At 36.0% G+C, this 8682-nt stretch overlaps 1 pseudogene; it reads right to left on the reverse strand.

Moving 5' to 3' along the window:
* Window positions 1–3696: 3696 nt before the first annotated feature.
* LOC135596452 (uncharacterized) lies at window positions 3697–8462 on the reverse strand (annotated as a pseudogene).
* Window positions 8463–8682: the final 220 nt, after the last annotated feature.

An 8682-nucleotide genomic window follows, 5' to 3' on the forward strand; every position in this document is an offset into this window, starting at 1 on the left:
TTAAATAATTTTACCAAAGGCAAGGTTGATACTACATTGTTTATTAAACATTTGGAAAATAATTTTCTTATTGTGCAAATTTATGTTGACGATATTATTTTTGGCTCTTCGGATGAATCACTATGTGAATCATTTGCCAAATGTATGAGTCATGAATTTGAAATGAGTTTAATGGGTGAATTAACTTTCTTTTTAGGATTACAAATCAAACAACTTAGTGATGGTATATTTCTTAACCAATCCAAATATACATTAGAATTGTTAAAACGATTTAACATGGATAATTCAAAAGCAATAAACACCCCTATGAGCACTGCGACTAAGTTAGATATAGATGAAAATAGTGAAAATTTCGATCAAAAAACATATAGGGGAATGATAGGTAGTCTACTCTACCTCACCGCGACTAGACCGGATATTATGTTTAGTGTAGGACTTTGCACTAGGTTTCAATCTAATCCTAAATTATCTCATCTTAAGAGTGTTAAAAGAATATTTAGGTATCTTAAAGGAACTCCAAATTTAGGATTGTGGTATCCAAAATCTGAAAAATTCGATCTAATAGCTTATGCAGATGCCGATTTTGGCGGATGCAGGATAGATAGAAAAAGTACATCCGGAACATGCCAATTTTTAGGACATGCACTTGTTTCTTGGACTTCCAAGAAACAAAATTCAGTTGCACTATCTACGGCGGAAGCCGAATACATTGCTGCAAGTGCATGTTGTGCACAAGTTATTTGGATGAAAAATACATTAGAAGACTATGGAATTCACTTTAAAAACATTCCCATAAAATGTGATAATACTAGTGCCATATGTCTTACTAAAAATCCAATTCAGCACTCTAGAACCAAGCACATCGACGTTAGGCATCATTTCATATGCGATCATGTCCTTAACAATGATGTTGTTCTAGAATTCATTGACACAAAGCATTAATTAGCAGATATATTTACAAAAGCTTTGAACGAAGACCAATTTGAATTCATTAGAAGGGAATTAGGTATGTTGAATTGTCCTAAAGAATAAATGTGTTTAAATGGATTTTCCGTAAAGTTTTTCATTCTCTCTCCGTTCCTCGGTGAATCTAATCCTTCTCTTTCGATTCTAAATGACTTGTTAAATTATCTTATCCTATCTTGAGTCAAACACCGCTCCCATTTGATCAAGATTAATGATTTTATGAATCTCGAAATTGATTTTGATGGCTTGATTATGAGTTTCAAGTTGACAATTTGAATTTAAATGAGTTTGTATTCGAATTATGATCTTGACTTATTGGAGTTACTACTTGAATTTTTTAATCACGATCTCTTCCTCGTACACCTACAACTTTTGATTATAGAAAGAAGAGATTTGATAAAATGGATGAATGTTGAATTTTCCTTTATGATGAACTCGACATAAACATTTTAGCATACTTAATTTTGGATGATAAAATTTTTGTATTATCAATGTTATAATCACAAATTATGTGCTTCAAGTCTCATTCCCTTTTTGTTGATGACAAAGGGGGAGAAAAGTGATGATTTGTACCATTTTAATAGCATGACTTATATAAATTACAAAAGCTTGTATGAATGTCTTATATGCCTTGCAAAATGCCTTGCAAAATCCTTGAGAATATCACAAGATTGATTGATCATATTGAAAGCATGCCTTACATCCATATCATGAAATTCATGTTGAAAATCTTTATCTCCTATCGTAGTAAAAATCGTCCCATATCATTTGACTTATGATTTTCATCGAAGTTTCGCATTTACTATTGCTTAATGAGAATAACGATAAGTTCTACGGTTAGAACTTATCGGTTTATGCTTGAATTCAATGGATGAAATTCAAGTGTTTTCATCTTCTCAAAATATGGCATATAGATAGGGGGAGTTATGTTTAACTTCGTCATCAATTGATTGTCATCATCAAAAAGGGGGAGATTGTTGAATCTCGGATTTTGATGATAAAATCAATTGATGGGTTAATTGATCTAATCCATATTATTGAGCTAAGTGTGCAGGATTAACTACGGTAACCAGAAAACACAAAGCAAGTATACCGGAGTCAAGTTCGATGGACGTTTAAGAGTCCGAAGAATCGTCGGAGATGTTGCCGGAACCAATCGAGAAGAAATCGGGAACCTGTCGGAATTTTCGGAAGTTCGCCGAAGAGATCGTCGGAGGTTCACGGAGATCACCGAGAAGGCTCGGCTACTCGTTAAAGTCATCACAAGTTCGGGAGCTTGCTGGGAGTCCGTCGGAAGAAGTTCGTCGGAAAGCTCGCCGAAACAAGACTCGACGTTCGCGGTTGAAAGCTTGCTTAGGATGTGTTTTTTGTTATGTAGTTCACTTGTAATTAGGATTAGGATTAAGAGATAATCCTATATCCTGGTTAGGGGCCAATTGGGCCCAAAATCAGATATGGTTTGGGCTAAAATTAAGCCAAACCAGTGAAATCGGAGAGTCAGGCGGTGGCACCGCCTGGCTGGGCGGTGGCACCGCCCAGCACCCGAGAGCTGGGCGGTGACACCTCCTGGGCTGGGCGGTTGCACCGTCCAGCACCCGAGCGCTGGGCGGTGGCACCGCTTGGCTGGGCGGTGGCACCGCCAGCATTGGGAACCCAAAGAGAATTCAAATTTTGGAGCCCAAATTTGAATCCTCTTGAGGCCTATAAATACCCCTCAAATCTCAGCTGAGATAAGAACTTTTGAGAAGAATTTGATTGAGAGAAAAGTCTTAGAAAGTCTTAGCAAGTCTTGTTTTCAATTTGCTAGAGAGTTCTCCTCCTTCTTTCTTATTGAAAATTTGTAAGAGGTTGAACTGCTTGTAAAAGGTTGTAAGAGGGGTATTTACCCTTCCATTTCAAGAGATTTGCTAGTGGAAGGTGGGAGCCTCATCGAAGAGGGGCCTCGCAAGTGGATGTAGGTCATTTGACCGAACCACTCTAAAATTGGCGTAATCTCTGGTTTGCATTTCATTATTGCTATTTACATTACTACAAACCTTCTTACATGCTTTAGTTCCTTATTACCTTTGCTGCGCAACTTTAAGAATACACTTTCGAGTTAAGCTTTTCAAGTTCCGTTCTTATCGTACGAAAGATTTTTCTAAAACCGAAGTTTTAATCCGCTGCACTAATTCACCCCCCCCTCTTAGTGCCGCTCCGATCCTAACACCTTCAACGAATTGAAATAAGACGGATCGTTCAAGATTGAAGTTAGGGAAACTATTCTAATCATTTTATCAACGAAATTTGTTGAAGTAATTAGAATAGCACTTTGATTCCCTTAAAACATCACAAATTAAGAAGCTTGATAAGTTGAAAGGAAAAATAAAGATTTTTGGGTTTTGAACGCCACAATCAGAAAAGCTTGATAAGTTCCAAAGTTCATGCAAGAACTTAAAAACAAAACACTCATCGGTGTTGAAAGTTGAATATACTTCTGAACTGTCCTCCTTACAAAGGGAGTCGGCCTTGTTTATATAGTACAAAGGCCAAGTACAAAAGGAATGAATCCATTAAATACACTAAATGACATTCATATTCCTAATGCATTAATATAGATTACTCATGAATCTGCCTTGAATTGATTTGAATAATTATTCATGAATAAGCCCATAATTCCTAATATGGTCTAATATGGCTGAATGACCTTTATTCTTTAAAATAGGCTAAAAATACATCCTTCTCTTAAGACTAGACTTTCTCTTCATGATGTGGATTTATTTGAATCAGGTTGACCATTTTAGGCTCTTCTTGTATCCATAGAATCTTGACCATGTTTTGACCAGCTTGCTCCTTCCAAATGTCTTCCACTAAACAAGTTAAGGCTTCTTTCATCCTTTTAGTTTTAGCTCTTGTCATTGGTCCTCCATGAATAGTTAAAGGATCCTTAGCAGAATTATAATCAACTTGCTCATTCATATCATTCCCCCTTTCCTCGAAAGGATTCATCCTCGAATCAGCACCTTCATCACCTGCATTAAATAATGATAAATCAGAAACATTGAAGGTTGCACTAACATTGCCATATTCACTTGGTAGTTCCAGCTTGTATGCATTGTCATTTAGTTTTTGAAAGACTCGAAATGGACCATCTCCTCTTGGCATTAGTTTATACTTCCTTTGGTTAGGAAATCTTTCCTTGCTCAAGTGTACCCAAACCCAATCACCAAGTTCAAATACTACTTGCTTTCGGCTTTTGTTGTGTTGTTTCTCATATTATAGAGTTTTCTTTTCAATTTGTGTCCGGACTCTTTCATGTAACGCTTTGACAAGATCAGTTTTTTACTTACCATCTAAATTGGCCTTTTCCAATGGTAAAGGTAGCAAATCCATAGGAGTTAATGGATTGAACCCATACACAACTTCAAATGGGGAATGGTTTGTTGTAGCATGCACACTTCTATTATAAGCAAACTCCATATATGGTAAACATTCCTTCCAATTTTTTAAATTCTTTTGAATTATGGCCCTCAAAAGTGTTGATAAAGTTCGATTTACTACCTTCGTTTGTCCATCTGTTTGTGGATGACAAGTGGTTAAATACAACAGCCTTGTACCCAACTTGCTCCAAAGTGTTTTCCAAAAGTGGCTAAGGAACTTCACATCTCTATCACTCATAATTGTCTTTAGAATGCCATGTAATCTTACAATTTCTTTGAAGAACAGCCCCGCAACATATGTTGCATCATCTGTTTTGTGGCAAGGAATGAAATGTGCTATCTTGCTAAACCTGTCAACAACAACAAAAATAGAATCTCTCCCTCCTTTTGACCTTGGTAAACCTAAAACAAAGTCCATGGATATATCAACCCAAGGTTCACTAGTTATAGGAAGAGGAGTATACAATGCATGAGGCATTACTTTAGAGTTAGCTTGTTTACAAGTAATACATTTCTCACACAATCTCTCAACATCTCTTTTTACGTGCGGCCAAAAGAAATGATCACTTAACACATCTAAAGTTTTTCTAACCCCAAAATGCCCCATTAAACCTCCACTATATGCCTCTCTCACAAGTAATTCTCTCATTGAACATTGAGGAACACACAAGTTATTTTCTTTGAAAAGAAAACCATCATGCTTGAAGAACTTGTCAAAACCCCCTTTCTCACATGCCCCATAAACATTAGCAAAATTATGATCAGAATTGTATAAATTTTTAATATACTCAAAACCCAATAATTTTGCATCAAGTTGAGAAATTAGAGCATACCTTCTAGAAAGAGCATCGGCAACCACATTTTCCTTACCTTGTTTATACTTGATGATATATGGAAAGGATTCAATAAACTCTACCCATTTTGCATGCCTACGGTTTAACTTCCCTTGTCCTTTGAGATATTTCAAGGACTCATGATCGGTGTGTATAATGAATTTCTTGTACCAAAGATAGTGCTGCCAAGTCTCTAACACTCTTACCGAAGCGTAAAACTCCTTGTCATATATCGGGTAGTTAAGACTTGCTCCACTTAGCTTCTCACTAAAGAACGCAATGAGTCTGCCTTCTTGCATTAAGACTCCTCCAATTCCTATTCCACTCACATCACACTCAATCTCAAAAATTTTAGCAAAGTTTAGTAAAACAAGTAAAGATGCTGAACTGAGTTTGTCTTTAAGCAAGTTAAAAGCATAATCTTGTTTTTCACCCATCTAAATATCATATTCTTTTTTATGCATTCAGTTAATGATGCAGCAATTATAGAAAAATCCTTAATGAATCTTCTATAAAAGCTAACAAGACCATGAAAACTTCTAACATCACTAACACTAGTAGGTTTTGGTCATTCCCTAATTACTTTCACTTTTTCTTTATCAACATGTATTCCTTTATCATTAACAACATATCCAAGAAAAGTAATTTCATTAGTGCAAAAAGTGAGTTTCTTTATATTAGCATATAACTTTTCTTTTCTAAGCACATCAAAAACAGCTTTTAAATATGTTATATGCTCATTTAAACTTTTGCTATACACAAGTATATCATTAATATAAACAACTACAAACTTTCTAATGTAAGCACGTAAAATATGATTCATCAATCTCATGAAAGTACTAGGTACATTAGTTAGGCCAAAAGGCATAACCAACCATTCGTATCAACCATATTTAGTTTTGAAAACAGTTTTCCATTCATCACCCTCGTGCATTCTTATTTGATGATATCCAGATCTTAAATCAATTTTTGAAAACACACAAGAACCATGCAATTCATCCAACATATCATCTAGCCTAGGAATAGGATGTCTATACTTTATCGTGATTTTGTTGATGGCTTGGCAGTCAACACATATTCTCCAAGATCCATCCTTCTTAGGCACCAATAGAATAGGAACGGCACATGGACTCATGCCTTCTCGCACATACCCCTTTTTCATAAGCTCACTTACTTACTTTTGGATTTCCTTGGTCTCTTCGGGGTTGCATCTATATGCTGGCTTATTTGGTATGTTTGCACTTGGAATGAAATCAATTTGATGCTCAATTCCTCTAATTTGTGGTAAACCATTAGGAACTTCTTCGGGAAAGAGATCCTCAATTTCCTACAAAAGATCAACAATAACACTAGGCAAACTCTTATCAATTTTGTTAGAAGCAACCAAAACATCCTTGTACAAAAGTACAAGTAAGGGTTGCCTCATAGTTAAGGCTTTCTTCACGTCACTCATTTTGGCATAAACACTCATTTTTCTTTCACTCAAGCTCTCCTTGTTTTCTCTCCCCTTGTGTTTCCCAATACTCTCATTTTTACCACTCAACTCACCATTTTCTTTTTTTTCTCTTTCTTATTCTCTCCCCAAACTTCTAGTTAATGAAGACTTAAGCTCCTCATATTATTGTTTTATGCGCATTTGGTCTTCAAAAATTATCTTTGGAGACAAAGGTCCAAGCTTATATTTCTATCCATCCATGATCAAAGAATAACGATTCTTGAACCCATCATGTATTACCCTTCGATCATATTGCCAAGGTCTCCCCAACAACATATGACCAGCATACATAGGTACCACATCACACCAAACTTCATCCTTATATATACCAATTGAAAAAGAAACTAATACTTGCCGATTTACCTATACTACACCACTATCATTCAACCATTGTAATTTGTAAGGTTTTGGATGCTTAATAGTAGATAATTTCAGTATCTCCACTAGCAAGGTGCTTGCCACATTTGTACAACTTCCACTATCAATAATCACATTACACAACTTGTTAGCAATCAAACAATAAGTATGAAATAGATTTTCACGTTGTTCACCATGTTCATCATTTTTATTTTGCAAACTAAGTGTGCGTTGAACAATTAGATTTTCACCTTTAGCATACTCTACATCACTAGCATCCTTAGAATGTCATCATCATCCTCTCTCTCACTTTCAGATTTCATAATTCCATCCCTCATGATCATAACTCTCTTATTAGGACATTCACGTGCCACATGTCCATGCCCAAGGCACTTAAAACATTTAATACCTCTAGTTTGATTAGGTAGATTCTCACCTTTACCCTTACTGCCTGATTCATTCCTGCCTTTAGTTTCATCAATTTTAGGCTTAACAATGGGTTTTTCATCCTTTTTACTCCAATTTGGTTTCCAAGAAGAAGAAGAACTCGAATAAGGTTTTGAATCATACCTTGTGCCTTTTCATTTGAGTTGCCTCTAATCTTCATGGTCACATTCACCATGTCCTCAATCTCCACATAATGTTGTAACTCTACAAGATCAGCAATGTTCTTATTTAATCCACTCAGGAATCGAGCCATTGTGGCCTCACGGTCTTCCTCCACACTAGCCCTTATCATGGCTATCTCTATCTCATTGTGATACTCATCAACACTCATGGAACCTTGTGTCAAGGTTTGCAACCGTTGATATAAATCCCTATAGTAATAGCTAGGGACAAATCTCCTCCTCATGATTTGTTTCATCTCCAACCAAGTCTCCATGGGCCTTTCACCATTTTTACGCCTGTCTTTACACAATTGATCCCACCAACCAATAGCATAATAAAAAATTCAATAGCGGCTAATTTTACCTTTTTCTCTTCGGAGTAATTGTGACATTCAAAGATCATCTCCACTTTTCGTTCCCACTCCAAATAAGCATATGGATTATTCTTTCCTTAAAAAGAAGGAATTTTCATTTTGATACTGCCTATGTTTCTATCCACACCATCAAAACGTCCTCTCCTGGTTTGTCTCCTAGGATTAACATATTGACCAATTAGAGTAACTTGATCATCATCCATGTCATCACCACCATCATATTCATCATTGACAAAGGTTGGTTGTCTCCCATGCCGTGGTTCACCTTGCAATCTATTAATTGCCTCATCATGCCTTTCTAGATAATCTCTTACATCTTCCATCACTTTGAATATACGTTCAAATTGTTGCTGCATTGCTTGAACTAAAATATCATTTGATGAAGAACTCGCTTCTTTCTCTTTAGACATGTATACAACCTAAAAAACAAAGTTAGAACAACCTCACCAACACTCCCTCGCGTGTTTCACTCTAGATTTGATTCACTTCACTCGTGTTTCACATAATTTTTGGCTTTTCTCGATACTGATCTGACCACTCTTGCCTTTTACCTCTCTTGTTTTGTTATTTGAGTTCTTAGATCAACTAAGATACCTAAACAAACAATTCAGATTATGGCAATTCAAAAAT

The sequence above is a fragment of the Musa acuminata genome, chromosome BXJ1-11 (assembly GCF_036884655.1).
Source record: "Musa acuminata AAA Group cultivar baxijiao chromosome BXJ1-11, Cavendish_Baxijiao_AAA, whole genome shotgun sequence".
NCBI lineage: Eukaryota > Viridiplantae > Streptophyta > Magnoliopsida > Zingiberales > Musaceae > Musa > Musa acuminata.